The sequence below is a fragment of the Heptranchias perlo genome, chromosome 7 (assembly GCF_035084215.1).
Source record: "Heptranchias perlo isolate sHepPer1 chromosome 7, sHepPer1.hap1, whole genome shotgun sequence".
Taxonomy (NCBI): domain Eukaryota; kingdom Metazoa; phylum Chordata; class Chondrichthyes; order Hexanchiformes; family Hexanchidae; genus Heptranchias; species Heptranchias perlo.
The window spans coordinates 964,056-987,826 of NC_090331.1; the positions used below are offsets into that span (position 1 = coordinate 964,056).

General features: G+C 45.7%; 1 protein-coding gene across 2 annotated transcripts in view; it reads left to right on the forward strand.

Moving 5' to 3' along the window:
- atg9a (ATG9 autophagy related 9 homolog A (S. cerevisiae)) overlaps positions 1–23,771 on the forward strand; it is an 86,118-nt gene that overhangs the window by 22,052 nt on the left and 40,295 nt on the right. The gene's annotated exons all lie outside the window — the stretch shown is intronic.

The following is a 23,771-nucleotide window of genomic DNA, read 5'->3' on the forward strand; positions in this document are numbered from 1 at the left end:
GGAAACGGGGCTGAGTCGCTGCATCAACGTAAGGGAAACGGGGCTGAGTCGCTGTTCCAACGTAAGGGAAGCGGGGCTGAGTCGCTGGTCCAACGTAAGGGAAGCGGGGCTGAGTCGCTGGTCCAACGTAAGGGAAGCGGGGCTTAGTCGCTGTTCCAACGTAAGGGAAACGGGGCTGAGTCGCTGCATCAACGTAAGGGAAACGGGGCTGAGTCGCTGTTCCAACGTAAGGGAAACGGGGCTGAGTCGCTGCATCAACGTAAGGGAAGCGGGGCTGAGTCGCTGTTCCAACGTAAGGGAAGCGGGGCTGAGTCGCTGGTCCAACGTAAGGGAAGCGGGGCTGAGTCGCTGTTCCAACGTAAGGGAAGCGGGGCTTAGTCGCTGTTCCAACGTAAGGGAAACGGGGCTGAGTCGCTGCATCAACGTAAGGGAAACGGGGCTGAGTCGCTGTTCCAACGTAAGGGAAACGGGGCTGAGTCGCTGTTCCGACGTAAGGGAAACGGGGCTGAGTCGCTGTTCCGACGTAAGGGAAACGGGGCTGAGTCGCTGCACCAACGTAAGGGAAACGGGGCTGAGTCGCTGTTCCAACGTAAGGGAAACGGGGCTGAGTCGCTGTTCCGACGTAAGGGAAGCGGGGCTGAGTCGCTGTTCCAACGTAAGGGAAACGGGTAGACTGAGGCACGGGGCCCTGCATGATGAGGACAGACCGAGGCCTCTCGTGGTGGTTCCGATGCTTGTTCTCTGGATGCGGGCGACACTGGCAAGGCTGCATTTAATACCCATCCCTTGGTGTCCTGAGGGCATTTAACAGGCGATCACTCATGTGGGGACTCGAGTCACATGTCGGTCCAGACCAGGTTAGGGCGGGAAGGGGTCCTTCTCTGAAGGACGTTAGTGAATCGGTTGGGTTTTTACGACAATCCAACAGCCTCTTTTAACTTGCATTTATTTATATAGAATTATATGGAATTACATCGAATGACATCAAATTTTACAGCACAGAAACAGGCCATTCGGCCCAACTGGTCTATGCTGGTGTTCATGCTCCACACGAGCCTCCTCACTCCCTACTTCATCTCACCTTATCCCCCTCTCCTTCTATTCCTTTCTCCCTCATGTGTTTATCCAGCTTCCCCTTAAATCCATCTACACTATTCACCTCAACCACTCCTTGTGGGAGTGAGTTCCACATTCTCACCACTCTCTGCGTAAAGAGGTTTCTCCTGAATTCCCTATTGGATTTATTAGTGACGATCTTATATTCTATAATATCCTATAAAATTCTAACAGGACTAGACAGACTAGATGCAGGGAGGATGTTCCCGATGGCTGGAGAGTCCAGAACCAGGGGTCACAGTCTCAGGATACGGGGAATGCCATTTAGAACCGAGATGAGGAGAAATTTCTTCACTCAGAGGGTGGTGAACCTGTGGAATTCTCTACCACAGAAGGCAGTGGAGGCCAAGTCATTAGATGTATTCAAGAAGGAGAGAGATATATTTCTTAATGCTAAAGGAATCAAGGGATATGGGGAAAAAGCGGGAACAGGGTACTGAGTTAGACGATCAGCCATGATCATTTTGAATGGCGGAGCAGGCCCGAAGGGCCGAATGGCCTACTCTTGCTCCTATTTTCTATGTTTCTATGTTTATTTATGGCCCCTAGTTCTGGTCTCCACCGCAAATGGAAACATTTTCTCCACATCGACCCTATTAAACCCTTTTATTATCTTAAAGACCTCAATCAGGTCACCCCTCAATCTTCTCTTTTCAGCCGGTTTAGTCTTTCCTGATAAGTATATGCTCTCAGTTCTAGTGTCATCCTTGTGAATCTTTTTTTCACCTTCTCCAGTGCCTCGATATCCTTTTTATAATATGGAGACCAGAACTGTGCACAATACTCCATACACCAAGGTTCTATACAAGTTTAACATAACTTCTTTGCTTTTCAATTCCGTCCCTCTAGAAATGAACCCCAGTGCTTGATTTGTCTTTTTTTGGCATTATTAACCTGTGTCACTACCTTTGGTGATTTGTGTATCTGTATCCTGAGATCCATAGAACCGTCGAAAAGGTACAGCACAGAGGGGGCCATTCGGCCCATCGTGTCCGCGCCGGCTCGAAGAACAACCAGGTGCCCATTCTAATCCCACCTTCCAGCACCCGGTCCGTAGCCCTGCAACTTACAGCACTTTAGGTGCAGGTCCAGGTACTTTTTAAAAGAGTTGAGGGTCCCTGCCTCTACCACCAATTCGGGCAGCGAATTCCATACACCCACCACCCTCTGGGTAAAAAAGTTTTTCCTCATGTCCCCTCTAATCCTTCTGCCAATCACCTTAAATCTATGTTCTCTAGTTCTTGAACTCTCCGCTCGGGGAAACAGGTACTTCCTGTCCACTCGATCTGGGCCCCTCATAATTTTGTACACCTCAATCAAGTCTCCCCTCAGCCTCCTGTGCTCCAAGAAAAACAACCCCAGCCTATCCAATCTCTCCTCATAGCTGCAATTTTCAAGCCCTGGCAACATTCTTGTAAATCTTCTCTGCACTCTCTCCAGAGCAATTACGTCCTTCCTGTAACTGGTGACCAGAACTGCGCACAATACTCCAGCTGTGGCCTTACCAGTGTTTTATAAGTTCCATCATTACATCCCTGCTTTTGTATTCTATACCTCGGCTAATAATGGAGAGCATTCCATATGCCTTCTTCACAACCTTATCTACCTGCACTGCCACCTTCAGGGACCTGTGCACATGCACTCCAAGGTCTCTCACTTCCTCTACCCCTCTCAATATATTCCCGTTTACTGCGTATTCCCTTTTATTGTTGCCCTCCCTAAGTGCATTACCTCACACTTCTATAAGAACATAAGAAATAGGAGCAGGAGTAGGCCAATCGGACCCTCGAGCCTGCTCCGCCATTCAATAAGATCATGGCTGATCTGATCCTAACCTCAAATCTAAATTCATGTCCAATTTCCTGCCCGCTCCCCGTAACCCCTAATTCCCTTTACTTCTAGAAAACTGTATATTTCTATTTTAAATTTATTTAATGATGTAGCTTCCACAGCTTCCTGGGGCAGCAAATTCCACAGACCTACCACCCTCTGAGTGAAGAAGTTTCTCCTCATCTCAGTTTTGAAAGAGCAGCCCCTTATTCTAAGATTATGCCCCCCAGTTCTAGTTTCACCCATCCTTGGGAACATCCTTACCGCATCCACCCGATCAAGCCCCTTCACAATCTTATATGTTTCAATAAGATCGCCTCTCATTCTTCTGAACTCCAATAAGTAGAGTCCCAATCTACTCAACCTCTCCTCATATGTCCGCCCCCTCATCCCCGAGATTAACCGAGTGAACCTTCTTTGTACTGCCTCGAGAGCAAGTATGTCTTTTCTTAAGTATGGAGACCAAAACTGTATGCAGTATTCCAGGTGCGGTCTCACCAATACCTTATATAACTGCAGCAATACCTCCATGTTTTTATATTCTATCCCCCTAGCAATAAAAGCCAACATTCCGTTGGCCTTCTTGATCACCTGCTGCACCTGCATACTAACTTTTTGATTTTCTTGCACTAGGACCCCCAGATCCCTTTGTACTGCAGTACTTTCCAGTTTCTTGCCATTAAGATAATAACTTGCTCTCTGATTTTTCCTGCCAAAGTGCATAACCTCACATTTTCCAATATTGTATTGCATCTGCCAAATCTCCGCCCACTCACCCAGCCTGTCTATGTCCCCTTGTAGGTTTTTTATGTCCTCCTCACTCTCTACTTTCCCTCCCATCTTTGTATCATCTGCAAACTTTGATATGTTATACTCGGTCCCCTCCTCCAAATCGTTAATATAGATTGTAAAGAGTTGAGGACCCAGCACCGACCCCTGCGGAACACCACTGGCTACTGGTTGCCAGTCCGAGAATGAACCATTTATCCCAACTCTCTGCTTCCTGTTAGATAACCAATCCTCCACCCATGCCAGAATATTACCCCCAATCCAGTGATTCTTTATCTTGAGCAATAATCTTTTATGTGGCACTTTGTCGAATGCCTTCTGGAAGTCTAAATACACTACGTCCACTGGTTCCCCTTTATCCACCCTGTACGTTATGTCCTCAAAGAACTCAAGCAAATTTGTCAGACATGACTTCCCCTTCATAAAGCCATGCTGACTTTGTCCTATTAAATTATGTTTATCCAAATGTACCGCTACTGTCTCCTTAATAATAGATTCCAAAATTTTACCCACCACAGATGTTAGGCTAACTGGTCTATAATTTCCAGCCTTCTGCCTACTACCCTTTTTAAATAAGGGTGTTCCATTAGCAGTTTTCCAATCTGCCAGGACCGTTGCCGAGTCCAGAGAATTTTGGAAAATTATTACCAAAGCATCCACAATCCCTACTGCCACTTCCCTCAAGACCCTAGGATAGAAGCCATCAGGTCCAGGGGATTTATCTGCCTTGAGTCCCATTAATTTACTGAGTACCAATTCCTTAGTGATTTTAATCGTATTTAGCTCCTCCCCCCCAAGAGCCCCCTTTTTGTCCAGTGTTGGGATATTCTTAGTGTCCTCTACCGTAAAGACTGAAACAAAATATTTGTTCAGCATCTTTGCCATCTCCATATTTCCCACCATTAATTTCCCGGTCTCATCCTCTAAGGGACCTACGTTTGCCTCAGCCACCCTTTTTCTTTTTATATAACTATAGAAACTCTTGCTATCTGTTTTTATATTTTTTGCTAATTTATTTTCATAATCTATCTTCCCTTTCTTAATCAATCCTTTTGTTACTTTTTGCTGTCTTTTGAAGACTTCCCAATCTTCTATCCTCCCACTAAGTTTGGCTACCTTATATGTCCTTGTTTTTAGTCGGATACTATCCTTTATTTCTTTACTTAGCCACGGATGGCTGTCATTTCTTTTACACCCTTTTATCCTCAGTGGAATATATATTTTTTGAAAGTTGTAAAATAACTCCTTAAATGAATACCACTGCTTATGTACCGTCTTACCCTTTAATCTATTTTCCCAATCACCCTTTAATCAATTCCGCTCTCATACCATCATAGTCTCCTTTATTCAAGCTCAGTACGCTTGTTTGAGAGCCAACCTTCTCACCCTCTAATTGGATATGGAGTGTAACCATGTTATGGTCACTCATTCCAAGGGGATCCTTAACTAGGACATTATTAATTAATCCTGGCTCATTACACAGGACCAGGTCCAAGGTTGCTTGCCCCCTTGTAGGATCAGTTACACACTGCTCAAGAAATCCATCCCTAATACACTCAATAAACTCTTCCTCAAGGCTGCCCTGCCCAATTTAATTTGTCCAGTTAATATGATAGTTAAAATCCCCCGTAATTATAGCTGTTCCCTTGTTACATGCCCCGACTATTTCCTGATTAATACTTCTTCCAGCAGAGTTGCAACTATTAGGAGGCCTATATACTATGCCCACTAGTGTTTTTTTCCCCTTATTATTCCTTATCTCTACCCAAACTGTTTCATTATCCTGATCCTTTGTTCCAATATCATTTCTCTGTATTACAGTGATTCCTTCCTTTATTAACATAGCCACCCCACCTCCCCTTCCTTCCTGCCTGTCCTTCCTGATTGTTAAATACCCTGGCATATTTAATTCCCAGTCGTTGTCACCCTGCAGCTATGTTTCTGTAATGGCCACAAGATCATACCCATACGTAGTTATTTGTGCCGTTAACTCGTCCATTTTGTTTATAAATGCTACGTGCATTCAGATAAAGAACTTTCAAATATGTTTTGTGACACTTAGTTCCTGCTTTTTCCTTTTTTAACACTTTACCTTTTACTCCATACCTTCTGTCCCTTCCTGACACGCTTTCCTCTGTCTCCCTGCTTAGGTTCCCAACCCCCTGCCACAGCTTTGATGCTGGGTTAATCGCCTTACGCCTTCTAGTTTTTATTTTATCTGTCGTGCCTAAAGTACACTTTCTTTCCGCTGCTCTACGCTTTTCCCTTTCACTTGTTCTTGAACAACTGTTTGTACTATTTGTATTGTAGATTTCCCCTGGGTCTTCCCCTCTCTTGCTGCTCTCAACTTTATTCCCTTCTGACTCCCCGCTCAGGTTCCCATCCCCCTGCCACTCTAGTTTAAACCTTCACCAACAGCACGAGCAAACACCCCCGCGAGGACATCGGTCCCGGTCCTGCTCGGGTGTAACCCGTCTCGCTTGTACAGGTCCCACCTTCCCCAGAACCGGTCCCAATGTCCCAGGAATCTAAATCCCTCCCTCCTACACCATCCCTGCAGCCACGCATTCATCCTGTCTATTCTCCTGTTCCTATACTCACTAGCACGTGGCACTGGTAGTAATCCTGAGATCACTACCTTTGAAGTCCTGCTTTTTAATTTATCTCCTAATTCCTTAAATTCACCTTGCAGGACCTCATCCCTTTTTTTACCTATGTCGTTGGTACCAATATGGACCACAACGACTGGCTGTTCACCCTCCCCCTCCAGAATGCCCTGCAGCCGCTCCGTGACATCCTTGACCCTAGCACCAGGGAGGCAACATACCATCCTGGAGTCATGTTTGCGGCCACAGAAATGCCTATCTGTTCCCCTTACCATTGAATCCCCTATCACTATAGCCATGCCACTCTTATTCCTCCCCTCCTGTGCAGCAGAGCCACCCGTGGTGCCCCGAACCTGGCTCTTGCTGCTTTCCCCTGATAAGCCATCTCCCCCAACAGTATCTAAAGCAGAATATCTGTTTGAGAGGGAGATGGCCCCAGGGGACTCCTGCTCTACTTGCCTAGACCTTTTACTCTGCCTGGCGGTCACCCATTTCCTTTCTGCCTGCGTAATCTTTACCTGCGGTGTGACCACCTCACTGAACATGCTATCCACGATAGTCTCAGCATCGTAGATGCTCCACAGTGAATCCACCCGCAGCTCCAGCTCCGAAATATGGTTAGCCAGTAGCTGCAGCTGGACACACTTCCTGCACACATGGTCGCCAGGGACACTGGTAGTGTCCATGACTTCCCACATAGTGCAGGAGGAGCATATCACGGGTGTGAGCTGTGCTGCCATGACTTGCCTTAGACTCTCAGACTCTCCTCCCGCTCTCGGTCTCTCCTTTTATACTGTGCTCACCTCTCGGACTTTCCTGCCTCACCTGTGACGTCGCACAGTCGTTGTCTCTTGTTGCAGGTCTGCTGCTGCTTTTATTCCCCAATCTCAGTCTTCTACTCTCAGGTCCACTGCCACTCTGGGGAAAAAGTTAGGAAAAGCGAGGCAAAGCAGCACGTCCTTCCCCCACTTCACCCAACTCCCACACTCACCAATCTCTCTGTTCACACCGTGCTGTCGCACTGACAGGCCCCTGTATTTCTACAGTTTGTGACTCAGATGAGTCAGGCCTGCCCCACCTTCAGGTACCAGTTTAATCTAGCTAACCAATTAACTTGCTACAGCAGCTCTCTCTGCTGAAGCCTGACAGAAACTTAAAAATTTAAACTTTAAAATTGAACTTAAACAATTGAAAGCAATATACACCGGGTTGAACTCCATTTGCCACTTTTCCGCCCACTCCACTAACCCATTGCTATCTTCTTGGAGTCTACAGCTTTCCTCTTCACTATCAACTACACGGCCAATTTTTGTGTCGTCTGCAAATTTGCCAATCATGCCCCCTACATTCAAGTCCAAATCATTAATATATACCACAAACAGCAAGGGACCCAACACTGAGCCCTGTGGCACACCACTGGAAACGGATTTCCATTCACAAAGACATCCATCGACTTTTACCCCTTGTTTCCTGTTACTGAGCCAATTTTGGATCCAGTTCGCCACATTTCCCTGTATCCCATGGGCTTTTACCTTTCTGACCAGTCTGCCATGTGGGACCTTGTCAAATGCCTTACTAAAATCCATGTAGACAACATCCACTGCACTCCCCTCATCAATCCTCCTTGTCATTTCCTCACAGAATTCAATCAGATTTGTAAGGCATGACCTTCCCTGAACAAATCCATGCTGACTATCACTGATTAAACCATGCCTTTCCAAGTGACAGTTTATCCTATATTAGAATCATTATTGATTCTAATAGTTTGCCCACCACCGAGGTAAGACTGACCGGCCTATAATTGTTCGGCCTTTCCCTCGTACCCTTTTTAAACAATGGTACTATGTTTGCAGTCTTCCAGTCCTCCGGTACCTCTCCTGTATCTAGTGAGGATTGGAAAATGATCCTCAGAGCATCCGCTATTTCCTCCCTGGCTTCCTTCAATAGCCCAGGAAACAATCCATCCGGCCCTGGTGACTTATCAACTTTCAAGGATTCCAGTCCCTCTAGTACTCCCTCTCTCGTCATGTTTACCTTATCCAATATTTCCCACCTCTCCTCTTTAACTACTACGTCCGGATCATCCCTTTCCTTTGTGAATACGGAGACAAAATATTCATTTAAAACCCTACCCACATCCTCTGCTTCTACACACAAGTTACCCTAATCATCCCTGATAGGTCCCACCTTTTCCCTAGCTATCCTCTTGTTCTTAATGTACTGATAAAACATCTTTGGGTTTTCTTTAATCTTACTTGCTAATATTTTTTCATGCCCTCTCTTTGCTTTCCTTATTTCCTTTATTATGTCATCCCCGTACTTTCTATACTCCTCTAGGCTTTCTGCAGTATTTAGTTTTCTGTGACAGTCATAAGCTTTCTTTTTCTGCTTTATCTTGCCCTCTATACTTCGAGACAACCAGGGGGCTCTAAATTTGGCAGTGCCACCTCTTTTTCTTTGAGGGGATGTGTCTGCATTGTACCCGTAGAATTTCACTTCTTAGTGCCTCCCACTGGCTTGCCACTGATTTCTCCTCAATCCCTTTTGCTCCTCTACCCCATTCAGACTCTTATTATCCAAGCAGTATGTGGCCTCCTTATTCTTTCTACCAAAATGCACCTCCTCACACTTATCTATATTGAAATTCATTTGCCAATTACATGCCCATTCTGCAAGCTTATTCATTTCTTGTATTTTGACGCATTCTTCCTTTGTATTAACTACACCCCCCAATTTGGTGTTCACCGCAATTGTGTTTCCGAATCCCGAGTCCAAATCATTTATGTAAATGGTGAACAGTGGTCCCAGCACCGATCCCTGTGGAACACTACGTCCCAACTTTTGCCAGTCTGAGTAGCTACCCTTAATCCCTATCTCTGTTTTCTGTTTTGTAACCAGTTTGCTATCCATTCTGCTACCTGTCCCCTGACTCCACATGCTCTGAACTTAATCATGAGTCTATAATGCAGTACCTTATCAAAAGCCTTTTGAAAATTCAAATATATTACATCTACTGCATTACCCTTGTCTACTTTTTCTGTTAACCTTCTGAGATCGATAGATTTTCGGACTCGAGGGGAATCAAGGGATATGGGGATCGAGTGGGAAAGTTAAGTTGAGGTCGACGATCAGCCATGATCTTATTGAATGTCGGAGCAGGATCGAGGGGCCGTATGGCCTACTCCGGCCCCTATTTCTTATGTTCTCATTTTCACTTTCCCGCCCGATCCCCATATCCCTTGATTCCCCAGAGTCCAAAAATCTGTCAATCTCAGTCTTGAATATACTCAATGACTCAGCATCCACAGCCCTCTGGGGTAGAGAATTCCAAAGATTCACAACCCTCTGAGTGAAGAAATTGCTCCTCATCTCAGTCTTAAATGGCCGACCCCTTATCCTGAGACTATGCCCCCTAGTTCTAGACTCTCCAGCCAGGGGAAACAGCCTCTCAGCATCTACCCTGTCAAGCCCCCTCAGAATCTTTTATGTTTCAATGAGATCACCTCTCATTCTTCTAAACTCCAGAGAGTATAGGCCCATTCTACTCAATCTCTCCTCATAGGACAACCCTCTCATCCCAGGAATCAATCTAGTGAACCTTTGTTGCACCGCCTCTAAGGCAAGAATATCCTTCCTTAGATAAGGCGACCAAAACTGTACACAGTGCTCCAGGTGAGGTCTCACCAGAGCCCTGTACAATTGCAGCAAGACTTCCTTACTCTTGTACTCCAACCCCCTTGCAATAAAGAACAACATACCATTTGCCTTCCTAATTGGCTTGCTGTACCTGCATGCTAACTTTCTGTGTTTCTTGTACCAGGACACTCAAATCCCTCTGAACACCAACATTTAATAGTTTCTCACCATTTAAAAAATAATCTGTTTTTCTATTCTTCCTACCAAAATGAATAATCTCACATTTCCCCACATTATACTCCATCTGCCACCTTCTTGCCCACTCACTTAACCTGTCTATATCCCTTTGCAGACTCTTTGTGTCCTCCTCACAGCTTACTTTCCCACCTAGCTTTGTATCATCAGCAAACTTGGATACATTACACTCGGTCCCTTCATCTAAGTCATTAATATAGATTGTAAATAGCTGAGGCCCAAGCACTGATCCTTGAGGCACCCCACTAGTTACAGCCTGACAACCTGAGAATGACCCGTTTATTCCTACTCTCTGTTTTCTGTCCGTTAACCAATCCTCTATCCATGCTAATATATTACCACCAACCCCATGAGCCCTTATCTTGCGTTACAACCTCTTGTGTGGCACCTTATCGAATGCCTTTTGAAAATCCAAAGACTACATCCACTGGTTGCCATTTATCTACCCTGCTAGTTACATCCTCAAAAAACACTAATTCCATTTTATAAAACCACGTTGACTCAGAAAATCATAATATGATTAGGCAAAGTGCCCCGTTACTATGTCCTTAATAATGGATTCCAGCATTTTCCCAACTACTGATGTCAGACTAACTGGTCTGTAGTTCCCTGTTTTCTCTCCCTCCTTTCTTGAATAGCGGGGTTACATTTGCTACCTTCCAATCCACGGGGACCGTTCTAGAATCTAGGGAATTTTGGAAGATCACAACCAATGCATCCACTATCTCTGCAGGCACCTCTTTTAGAACCCTTGGATGTAGGCCATCAGATCCAGGGGATTTATCGACTTTTAGTCCCATTGATTTCTTCAGTACTTTTTCTTTACTAATATTAAGTACTTTAAATTCTTCCCTCTCATTAGCCCTTTGGTTCCACACTATCTCTGGTACGTTTTTTTGTGTCTTCTACAGTGAAAACAGATACAAAATATTTGTTTAGAGTCTCTGCCGTTTCCTTATTCCCCATTATAATTTCTCCTGTCTCAGCCTCTAAGGGCCCACATTTACTTTCGCTAATCTCTTCCTTTTTACACACTTGTAGAAGCTTTTACAATCTGTTTTTATATTTCTTGCTAGTTTACTCTCATATTCTATTTTCTCCCTCTTTATCAATATTTTGGCCATCCTTTGCTGGTTCCTAAAACTCTCCCAATCCTCAGGCTTCCTACTCTTCTTGGTAACATTATAGGCCTCTTTTAATCTAATACTATCCTTAACTTCTTTAGTTAGCCACAGGTGGATCACTTTTCCTGTGAAATTTTTATTCCTCAATGGAATGTTCATTCGTTGAGAATTATGAAATATTCCTTGAAATGTTCACCATTGCCTGTCTACCGTCATATCTTTTAACCTAATTTCTCAATCTACTTTAGCCATTTTGCCCCTCATACCTAAGTAATTGACTTTGTTTAAGTTTAAGACTCTAGTTTCGGACTTAACTACATCACTCTCAAACTCAATTCTATCATATTATGATCACTCTTCCCCAGAGGATCCTTAACTATAAGATTACTAATTAACCCTGTCTCATTACGCAATACTAGATCTAAAATAGTCTGTTCCCTGGTTGGTTCCATGACGTATTGTTCTAGGAAACTGACTCGAATACATTCCATGAACTCATCCTCCAAACTACCTTTGCTGATTTGGTTTGCCCAGTCTGTATGAAGATTAAAGTCCCCCACGATTATTCCATTACCTTTGTTACAAGCTCCTCCAATTTCCTTATTAATTATAATCTGTCCAATGGTATAGCTACTGTTCGGGGACCTATAAACTACTCCCACCAGTGTTTTCTGCCCCTTGTTATTTCTTATCTCCACACACACTGATTCTACATCCTGATCTTCTGAGCCAAGATCCTTTCTCACTACTGTCCTTATCTCATCCTTTATTATCAGGGCTATTCCCCCCACTCCCCCCTCCTCCTTTTCCATTCTTTCTGTCTTTTCGAAAAGTCAAGTATCCTGGAATATTTAGTTCCCAACCTTGGTCACCCTGCAACCACGTCTTAGTGATGGCCACTAGATCAAACCCATTTATCTCTATTTATGCCATTAATTCGTCTTATCTTGTTACGAATGCTTCATGCATTCAGATAAAGCTCCTTTAATTTTAACTTTTTACTATTTTTCCCTGATGTGACCTTAGTCACTAATGCCCTATTACCTTTGTTAAACTCTCTGTCCCTTCCTGACACACTCTGCTTATTTTTACCCAAATCATTACAATGCTCTACAGCCTTGACTTTTCTCTTTAGATTTATAAATTTATCTTTACCTGAACTCTCCACTCCCCTTTTTAGATTAAAGCCCTATCTACCGCCCTAGTTATTCGATTCGCCAGGACTCTGGTCCCAGCCCGGTTTAAGTGGAGCCCATCCCAGCAGAACAGCTCCCTCTTTCCCCAGTACTGGTGCCAGTGCCCCTATGCTTACTTCTCTTATCTGCTCTGGTTCATTTCCCATTACTGGATCCAGCAGTGATTCCTCTCTTGTTGGGCTTCTCATATACTGGGTAAGAAAGGAGTCCTATACACACTGTAACAACTCCATTCCCTTTTTCCCTTTCCTTACCTCTTCTTGGCAGGGTGTGGTCTGTACTTACTGTAAGCGTTTACATAGGGTGTGGTCTGTACTTACTGTAAGCGTTTACATAGGGTGTGGTCTGTACTTACCGTAAGTGTTTACATAGAGTGTGGCCTGTACTTAGAATTGTAGAAAGTTACGTCACAGAAGGAGGCCATTCGGCCCATCGTGTCCGTGCCGGCCGAAAAAGAGCTATCCAGCTTGATCCCACTTTCCAGCACTTGGTCCGTAGCCCTGCAGGTTACAGCACTTCAGGTGCACATCCAAGTACTTTTTAAATGAGTTGAGGGTTTCTGCCTTTACCACCCTTTCAGGCAGTGAGTTCCAAACTCCCACCACCCTCTGGGTGAAAAAATTCTCCTCAGCTCCCCTCTAATCCTTCTACCAATTACTTTAAATCTATGCCCCCTGGTCACTGACCCCTCTGCTAAGGGAAATAGGTCCTCCCTATTCACTCTATCTCGGCCCCTCATAATTTTATACACCTCAACTAAATCTCCCCTCAGCCTCCTCTGTTCCAAAGAAAACAACCCCAGCCGATCCAATCTTTTCTCTTAGCTAAAATTCTCCTGTCCTGGCAGCATCCTCATAAATCTCCTCTGTACCCTCTCTAGTGCAATCACATCTTTCCTGTAACGTGGTGACCAGAACTGTACGCAGTACTCTAAACTAGGTTTTATCTAGAATGGCAGGGGGATGGGAACCTGAGCAGGGAGACAGAGGAGGGGGAAACAAGGATAGAAACAAAAGACAGAAAGAGAAGAAGCAATAGTGGAAGGCAGAGAAAACAAGGGCGAAAAACAAATAGGGCCATAGTGCAAAATAAAACTAAGATGACTAGCAATCTTAAAAAGACAAGTCTAAAGGCATTGTGTCTTAATGCGCGGAGAATTCGCAATAAGGTAGATGAATTAACAGCGCAGATAGATATTAACGGTTATGATATATTTGCGATTACGGAGACATGGCTGCAGGGTGACCAAGGATGGGAACTGAACATCCAGGGGTATTCAATATTTAGGAAGGACAGGCAAAAATGAAAGGAGGTGGGGTAGCGTTGTTCGTAAAGGAGGAAATCATTGCAATAGTGAGGAAGGATATTGGCTCAGAAAATCACGATGTGGAATCTGTATGGGTGGAGCTAAGAAACACCAAGGGGCAGAAAACGTTGGTGGGGGTTGTCTATAGGCCCCCAAACAGTAGTGGAGATGTAGGGAAGGGCATTAAACAGGAAATTAGAGACGCATGCAAGAAGGGTACAACTATAATCATGGGTGACTTTAATCTACATATAGATTGGTCAAACCAAATTAGCAATACTACTGTGGGGGAGGAATTCCTGGAGTGTGTACATGATGGTTTTCTAGACCAATACGTTGAGGAACCAACGAGAGAACAGGCGATCCTAGACTGGGTATTGTGCAATGAGAAAGGATTAATTAACAATCTTGTTGTGTGGGGTCCCTTAGGGAAGAGCGACCATAACATGATAGAATTCCTCATTAAGATGGAGAGTGAAGTAGTTGAATCCAAAACTAGGGTCCTGAATCTAAATAAAGGAAATTACGAAAGTATGAGGTGCAAGTTGGTTATGATAGATTGGGAACTTTACTAAAAGGGATGACGGTGGATAGGCAATGGCTAATATTTAAAGAACGTGTGCAGAATTTACAACAATTATTCATTCCTGTCTGGCGCAAAAATAAAACAGGAAAGGTGGCTCAACCGTGGCTTACAAAAGAAATTAGGGATAGTATTAGATCCAAAGAGGAGATATATAAAATTGCCAGAAAAAGCGGCAAGCCTGAGGATTGGGAGCAGTTCAGAATTCAGCAAAGGAGGACAAAGAGATTGATTAAGAGGAGAAAAATAGAGTATGAGAGTAAACAAGCAGGGGACATAAAAACTGACTGTTAAAGCTTCTATAAATATGTCAAGAGAAAAAGATTAGTGAAGACAAATGTAGGTCCCTTACAGTCAGAAATGGGGGAAATTATAATGGGGAACAAAGAAATGGCAGAACAATTAAACACATACTTTGGTTCTGTCTTCACAAAGGAGGACACAAATAACTTGCCAGAAATGTTAGGGAACGAAGGATCAAGTGAGAGGGAGGAACTGAAGGAAACCAGTATTAGTAAAAAAATAGTGCGAGGGAAATTAATGGGGCTAAAGGCTGACAAATCCCCAGGGCCTGATAATCTACATCTCAGAGTACTAAAGTAAGTGGTCCTGGAAATAGTGGATGCATTGGTGATCATCTTCCAAAATTCTATCGACTCTGGAACAGTTCCTACAGATTGGAGGGTGGCAAATGTAACCCCACTATTTAAAAAAGGAGGGAGAGAAAAAACAGGGAATTACAGACCAGTTAGCCTAACATCAGTAGTGGGGAAAATGCTAGAGTCTCTTATAAAAGATGTGATAACAGAACACTTGGAGGGCATTAACAGGATTGGACAAAGTCAGCATGGGTTTCTGAAAGGGAAATCATGCTTAACAAATCTACTGGAGTTTTTTGAGGATGTAACTAGTAGAATAGATAGGGGAGAACCAGTGGATGTGGTTTATTTGGATTTTCAGAAGGCATTTGATAAGGTCCCACACAAGAGGTTAGTGTGCAAAATTAAAGCATATGGGATTGGGGGAATATACTGGCATGAATTGAGAATTCATGAGGAAACAGAGAGTAGGAATAAACGGGTCTTTTTCCGGGTGGCAGGCAGTTACTAGTGGGGTACCGCAGGGATCAGTGCTTGGGCCCCAGCTATTCACAAAATATATCAATGATTTGGATGAGGGAGCTAAGTGTAACATTTCTTATGATGTGGAGATGCCGGTGATGGACTGGGGTTGACAAATGTAAACAATCTTACAACACCAAGTTATAGTCCAACAATTTTATTTGAAAATCACAAGCTTTCGGAGGCTTCCTCCTTCGTCAGGTGAATGTCAAGAAATCCTTGAACGTTTCGCATTTATATTCAGAGAACAATACCTGGTGATTACAGATAATCATTCCAACTGCCCGTTGTCAAGGCAATCAAAGTGTTCAGACAGAGAGGTGTTACCTACAGGACCACCGAATATACAAACGGCCAGAACACAAAACAGAGAGAGAGAGAGAGAGAGAGAGAGAGAGGGAGAAACATCTGAAATTGAGAGAAAGACTGAAAATGACCTGTTGAATTAAAAACAGATAACTTTTATTCGCTGGTGGGGTTACGTGTAGCGCGACATGAACCCAAGATCCCGGTTGAGGCTGTCCTCATGGGTGCAGAACTTGGCTATCAATTTCTGCTCGACGATTTTGCGTTGTCGTGTGTCTCGAAGGCCGCCTTGGAGTATGCTTACCGAAGATCGGTGGCTGAATGTCCTTGACTGCTGAAGTGTTCCCCGACTGGGAGGGAACCCTCCTGTCTGGCGATTGTTGCGCGGTGTCCGTTCATCCATTGTCGCAGTGTCTGCATGGTTTCGCCGATGTACCATACTCCGGGGCATCCTTTCCTGCAACGTATGAGGTAGACAACGTTGGCCGAGTCACAGGAGTATGAACCATGTACCTGGTGGGTGGTGTCCTCTCGTGTGATGGTGGTATCTGTGTCGATGATCTGGCATGTCTTGCAGAGGTTGCCGTGGCAGGGTTGTGTGGTGTCGTGGATGCTGTTCTCCTGAAAGCTGGGTAATTTGCTGCGAACGATGGTCTGTTTGAGGTTGGGTGGCTGTTTAAAGGCGAGTAGTGGAGGTGTGGGGATGGCCTTAGCGAGGTGTTCGTCGTCATCGATGACATGTTGAAGGCTGCGGAGAACATGGCGTAGTTTCTCCGCTCCGGGGAAGTACTGGACGACGAAGGGTACTCTGTTGGTTGCGTCCCGTGTTAGTCTTCTGAGGAGGTCTATGCGATTTTTCGCTGTGGCCCGTCGGAACTGTCGATCGACGAGTCGAGCGTCATATCCCGTTCTTACGAGGGCGTCTTTCAGCGTCTGTAGGTGTCCATCGCGTTCCTCCTCGTCAGAGCAGACCCTGTGTATTCGCAGGGCCTGTCCATAGGGGATGGCCTCTTTGACGTGGTTGGGGTGGAAGCTGGATAAGTGGAGCATTGTGAGATTGTCCGTGGGCTTGCGGTAGAGTGAGGTGCTGAGGTGCCCGTCTTTGATGGAGATTCGTGTGTCCAAGGTGAAGAGATGGGGGATACTAGTGAAGAGTGCCGAGACGTCTGAGACCCTGTGTGAGAACCTCTCTGGATACGTCGAGGGCATCCTGAAACCCATCGTACAGGGAACCCCCAGCTTCTGTCGCAACACTACAGACTTCCTACAAAAACTCAGCTCCCACGGACCAGTTGAATCAGGAACACTTCTCACCACGATGGATGTCTCGGCACTATACACCAGTATCCCCCACGATGACGGCATCGCTGCGACAGCATTAATACTCAACACCAACAACAGCCAATCTCCAGACACCATCCTACAACTCATCCGCTTCATCCAGGATCACAATATCTTCACCTTCGATAACCAGTTCTTTACCCAAACACACGGAACAGCCATGGGGACCAAATTCGCACCCCAATGCGCCAACATTTTCATGCACAAGTTCGAGCAGGACTTCTTCACTGCACAGGACCTCCAACCAACGCTATACACCAGATACATCGACGACATTTTCTTTCTATGGACCCACAGCGAAGAATCACTAAAGAGACTACACGATAACATCAACAAGTTCCATCCCACCATCAAGCTCACCATGGACTACTCCTCAGAATCGGTTTCTTTCTTGGACACACGAATCTCCATCAAAGACGGGCACCTCAGCACCTCACTCTACCGCAAGCCCACGGACAACCTCACGATGCTCCACTTTTCCAGCTTCCACCCTAACCACGTCAAAGAGGCCATCCCCCATGGACAGGCCCTGCGAATACACGGGATCTGCTCTGACGAGGAGGAACGCGATGGACACCTACAGACGCTGAAAGACGCCCTCATAAGAACGGGATATGACGCTCGACTCGTCGATCGACAGTTCCGACGGGCCACAGCGAAAAATCGCATAGACCTCCTCAGAAGACTAACACGGGACGCAACCAACAGAGTACCCTTCGTCGTCCAGTACTTCCCCGGAGCGGAGAAACTACGCCATGTTCTCCGCAGCCTTCAACATGTCATCGATGACGACGAACACCTCGCTAAGGCCATCCCCACACCTCCACTACTCGCCTTCAAACAGCCACCCAACCTCAAACAGACCATCGTTCACAGCAAATTACCTAGCTTTCAGGAGAACAGCATCCACGACACCACACAACCCTGCCACGGCAACCTCTGCAAGACATGCCAGATCATCGACACAGATACCACCATCACACGAGAGGACACCACCCACCAGGTACATGGTTCATACTCCTGTGACTCGGCCAACGTTGTCTACCTCATACGTTGCAGGAAAGGATGCCCCGGAGTATGGTACATCGGCGAGACCATGCAGACACTGCGACAACGGATGAACGGACACGAGGAGGAACGCGATGGACACCTACAGACGCTGAAAGACGCCCTCGTAAGAACGGGATATGACGCTCGACTCGTCGATCGCCAGACAGGAGGGTTCCCTCCCAGTCGGGGAACACTTCAGCAGTCAAGGACATTCAGCCACCGATCTTCGGGTAAGCGTACTCCAAGGCGGCCTTCGAGACACACGACAACGCAAAATCGTCGAGCAGAAATTGATAGCCAAGTTCCGCACCCATGAGGACGGCCTCAACCGGGATCTTGGGTTCATGTCGTGCTACACGTAACCCCACCAGCGAATAAAAGTTATCTGTTTTTAATTCAACAGGTCATTTTCAGTCTTTCTCTTCCTTTCAGATGTTTCTCCCTCTCTCTCTCTGTTTTGTGTTCTGGCCTTTTGTATATTCGGTGGTCCTGCAGGTAACACCTCTCTGTCTGAACACTTTGATTGCCTTGACAACGGGCAGTTGGAATGATTATCTGTAATCACCAGGTATTGTTCTCTGAATATAAATGCGAAACGTTCAAGGATTTCCTGACATTCACCTGACGAAGGAGGAAGCCTCCGAAAGCTTGTGATTTTCAAATAAAATTGTTGGACTATAACTTGGTGTTGTAAGATTGTTTACATTTAACATTTCTTAGTTTGCAGACGACACAAAGCTGGGGTGGAATGTGAGCTGTGAGGAGGATGCCAAGAGGCTCCAATGTGATTTAGACAGGTTGGGTGATTGGGCAATAACAGGACAGATGCAGTATAACGTGGATTGATGTGATGTTATCCACTTTGGTTGTAAAAACAGAGAGGCAGATTATTACCTGAATGGTGATAGATTGGGAAAAGGGGAGATGCAACGAGACCTGGGTGTTCTTGTACACCAGTTGCTGAAAGCGAGCATTCAGGTGCAGCAAGCAGTTGGGAAGGCAAATGGTATGTTGGCCTTCATTGCAAGAGGATTTGAATCATAGAACCATAGAATAATAGAAGTTACAACATGGAAACAGGCCCTTCGGTCCAACATGTCCATGTCGCCCAGTTTATTCCACGAAGCTAGTCCCAATTTCCTGCACTTGGCCCATATCCCTCTATACCCATCTTACCCATGTAACTGTCCAAATGCTTTTTAAAAGACAAAATTGTACCCGCCTCTATTACTGCCTCTGGAAGCTCGTTCCAGACACTCACCACCCTTTGAGTGAAAAAATTGCCCCTCTGGACCCTTTTGTATCTCTCCCCTCTCACCTTAAATCTATGCCCCCTCGTTATAGACTCCCCTACCTTTGGGAAAAGATTTTGACTATCGACCTTATCTATGCCCCTCATTATTTTATAGACTTCTATAAGATCACCCCTTAACCTCCTACTCTCCAGGGAAAAAAGTCCCAGTCTGTCTAACCTCTCCCTGTAAGTCAAACCATCAAGTCCCGGTAGCATCCTAGTAAATCTTTTCTCCACTCTTTCTAGTTTAATAATATCCTTTCTGTAATAGGGTGACCAGAACTGTACACAGTACTCCAAGTGTAGCCTCACCAATGCCCTGTACAACTTCAACAAGACATCCCAACTCCTGCATTCAATGTTCTGACCAATGAAACCAAGCATGCCGAATGCCTTCTTCACCACCCTATCCACCTGTGACTCCACTTTCAAGGAGCTATGAACCTGTACTCCTAGATCTCTTTGTTCTATAACTCTCCCCAACGCCCTACCATTAACGGAGTAGGTCCTGGCCCGATTCGATCGACCAAAATGCATCACCTCACATTTATCTAAATTAAACTCCATCTGCCATTCATCGGCCCACTGGCCCAATTTATCAAGATCCCGTTGCAATCCTAGATAACCTTCTTCACTGTCCACAATGCCACCAATCTTGGTGTCATCTGCAAACTTACTAACCATGCCTCCTAAATTCTCATCCAAATCATTAATATAAATAACAAATAACAGCGGACCCAGCACCGATCCCTGAGGCACACCGCTGGACACAGGCATCCAGTTTGAAAAACAACCCTCTACAACCACCCTCTGTCTTTTGCCCTTTATGTATTTGTAGAAGCTCTTTGGATTCTCCTTTGCCTTATCTGCCAAAGCAATCTCATGTCCCCTTTTTGCCCTCCTGATTTCTCTCTTAACTCTACTCCGGCAATCTCTATACTCATCAAGGGATCCACTTGATCCCAGCTGCCTATGCATGTCATATGCCTCCTTCTTCTTTTTGACTAGGGCCACAATCTCCCGAGTCATCCAAGGTTCCCTACTTCTACCAGCCTTGCCCTTCACTTTATAAGGAATGTGCTTACCCTGAACCCTGGTTAACACACTTTTGAAAGCCTCCCACTTACCAGACGTCCCTTTGCCTGCCAACAGACTCTCCCAATCAACTTCTGAAAGTTCCTGTCTAACACCATCAAAATTAGCCTTTCCCCAATTTAGAATTTTAACTTTTGGGCCAGACCTATCCTTCTCCATAGCTATCTTAAAACTAATGGAATTATGATCACTGGTCCCAAAGTGATCCCTCACTAACACTTCTGTCACCTGCCCTTCCTTATTTCCCAAGAGGAAGTCATGTTTTGCCCCCTCTCTAGTCGGGCCATCCACATACTGAATGAGAAATTCCTCCTGAATACACAACAAATTTCTCTCCATCCAAGCCCCTAATGCTATGGCTGTCCCAGTCAATGTTGGGAAAGTTAAAGTCCCCTACTATTACCACCCTATTTTTCTTGCAGCTGTCTGTAATCTCCTTACATATTTGCTCCTCAATTTCCCGTTGACTATTTGGGGGTCTGTAGTACAATCCTATCAAAGTGATCTCTCCCTTCTTATTTTTCAGTTCTACCCATATCGACTCAGTGGGCGAACCCTCGGATATATCCCCTCTCACTACTGCCGTGATGCTCTCCCTAATCAAGAACGCAACTCCCCCTCCTCTCTTACCTCCTGCTCTATCTTTCCTGTAGCATCTGTACCCTGGAACATTGAGCTGTCAGTCCTGCCCCTCCCTTAGCCATGTTTCAGTAATAGCTATAACATCCCAGTCCCATGTACCCATCCATGCCCTGAGTTCATCTGCCTTGCCCATCAGACTTCTTGCATTGAAATAAATGCAGTTTAATCTAGACTTCCCTTGGTCTTTGCCCTGCTTTCTCAGACCATCTGTCCGGTCATGTTCTGTACACTCTCCCTTACTGCCTTTTGTTTCTGTCACCACTTTATTTCCCACTGACTTCCTGCATCGGTTCCCATCCCCCTGCCACATTAGTTTAAACCCTCCCCAACAGCACTAGCAAACACTCCCCCTAGGACATTGGTTCCAGTCCTGCCCAGATGCAGACCGTCCAATTTGTACTGGTCCCACCTCCCCCAGAACTGGTTCCAATGGCCCAGGAATTTGAATCCCTCCCTCTTGCACCATCTCTCAAGCCACGTATTCATCCTAGCTATCCTGTCATTCCTACTCTGACTAGCCCGTGGCACTGGTAGCAATCCTGAGATTACTCCCTTTGAGGTCCTACTCTTTAGTTTAACTCCTAACTCCCTAAATTCAGCTTGTAGGACCTCATCCTGTTTTTTACCTATATCGTTGGTGCCTACATGCACCACGACAACTGGCTGTTCACCCTCCCCCTCCAGAATGTCCTGCAGCCGCTCCGAGACATCCTTGACCCTTGCACCAGGGAGGCAACATACCAACCTGGAGTCTCGGTTGCGTCCGCAGAAACGCCTGTCTATTCCCCTTACAATCGAGTCCCCTATCACTACAGCTCTGCCACTCTTTTTCCTGCCCTCCTGTGCAGCAGAGCCAGCCACAGTGCCATGAACCTGGCCACTGCCACCTTCCCCTGGTGAGCCATCTCCCCCAACAGTATCCAAAACGGTATACCTGTTTTGGAGGGAGATGACCGCAGGGGACCCCTGCACTGCCTTCCTACTCTTCCTCTGTCTGTTGGTCACCCATTCACTATCTCCCTCAGTAATTTTTATCTGCGGTGTGACCAACTCACTGAACGTGCTATCCACGACTTTCTCAGCATCGCGGATGCTCCAAAGTGAGTCCATCCGCAGCTCCAGAGCCGTCAAGCGGTCAAACAATAGCTGCAGCTGGACACACTTCCCGCAGGTGAAGGAATCAGGGATACAGGAAGGAGCCCTGAATTCCCACATCCCACAAGAGGAACATGACACGACTGTGGGATCTCCTGCCATGACTTAACCCTTAAGTTATCTTAACAACAACTACAATGTCAAGAGAAAAAAAAGGAAAGAAAAACTGCTTACCACTCCCTTTAAGGAGTTTACTCCTTTAAATTGTTCTTAATTTAGAGAATGTTAACTGCACTTGGGACCTTGATTTACTAAAAAAAAACGCTACTTCCGATAAGACCTGCAGACCTTCCCTTTCTTTTTACTTTAGTTACTGTAGATAAGTAGAAATACTCACCTGAACCTACTCACCAATCAGGTGCCTCCCCTGTGCCTCCCCTGTGTCGCGTCCCGATCTGATTCCTGACGTCACTTCGAACTCGGTCGCAGCTCCACTCGGCTCGGCTCCTCTCAGCTGTTCTCAGCGCTCTGAAATCCCGCCTTTTATCGGACGCTCCCTCCGCTCGGCTCGGCACCTCTCAGCTGAGTACAGGAGCAGGGATGTCTTACTGCAGTTATACAGGGCCTTGGTGAGACCACATCTGGAGTATTGTGTGCAGTTTTGGTCTCCTTATCTGAGGAAGGATGTCCTTGCCATGGAGGTTAGACTAACTGGCCTATAATTACTCAGTCTATCCCTCGCTCCCTTTTTAAACAACGGTACAACATTAGCAGTCCTCCAATCCTCCGGCACCATGCCTGTAGCCAGAGAGGATTGGAAAATGATGGTCAGAGCCTCTGCTATTTCCTCCCTGGCTTCTCTTAACAGCCTGGGATACATTTCATCTGGACCTGGCGATTTGTCTAATTTCAAAAGATGCTAATCCCCTTAATACTTCCTCTCTCACTATGTTTATCCCATCCAATATTTCACACTCCTCCTCCTTAACTACAATCTCTGCATCATCCCCCTCTTTTACGAAGACAGACGCAAAGTATTCATTAAGAACCATGCCCACATCTTCCGCCTCCACACACAGGTTACCTTTTTGGTCTCTGATTCCTGGGATGGCAGGACTGATGTATGAGGAGAGATTGGGTCGACTCGGCCTATATTCACTCGGGTTTAGAAGAATGAGAGGTGATCTCATCGAAACATTTAAAATTCTAACAGGACTAGACAAACTCGATGCAGGGAGGATGTTCCCGATGGCTGGGGGAGTCCAGAACCAGGGGTCACAGTCTCAGGATACGGGGTATGCCATTTAGAACCAAGATGAGGAGAAATTTCTTCACTCAGAGGGTGGTGAACCTATGGCATTCTCTACCACAGAAGGCAGTGGAGGC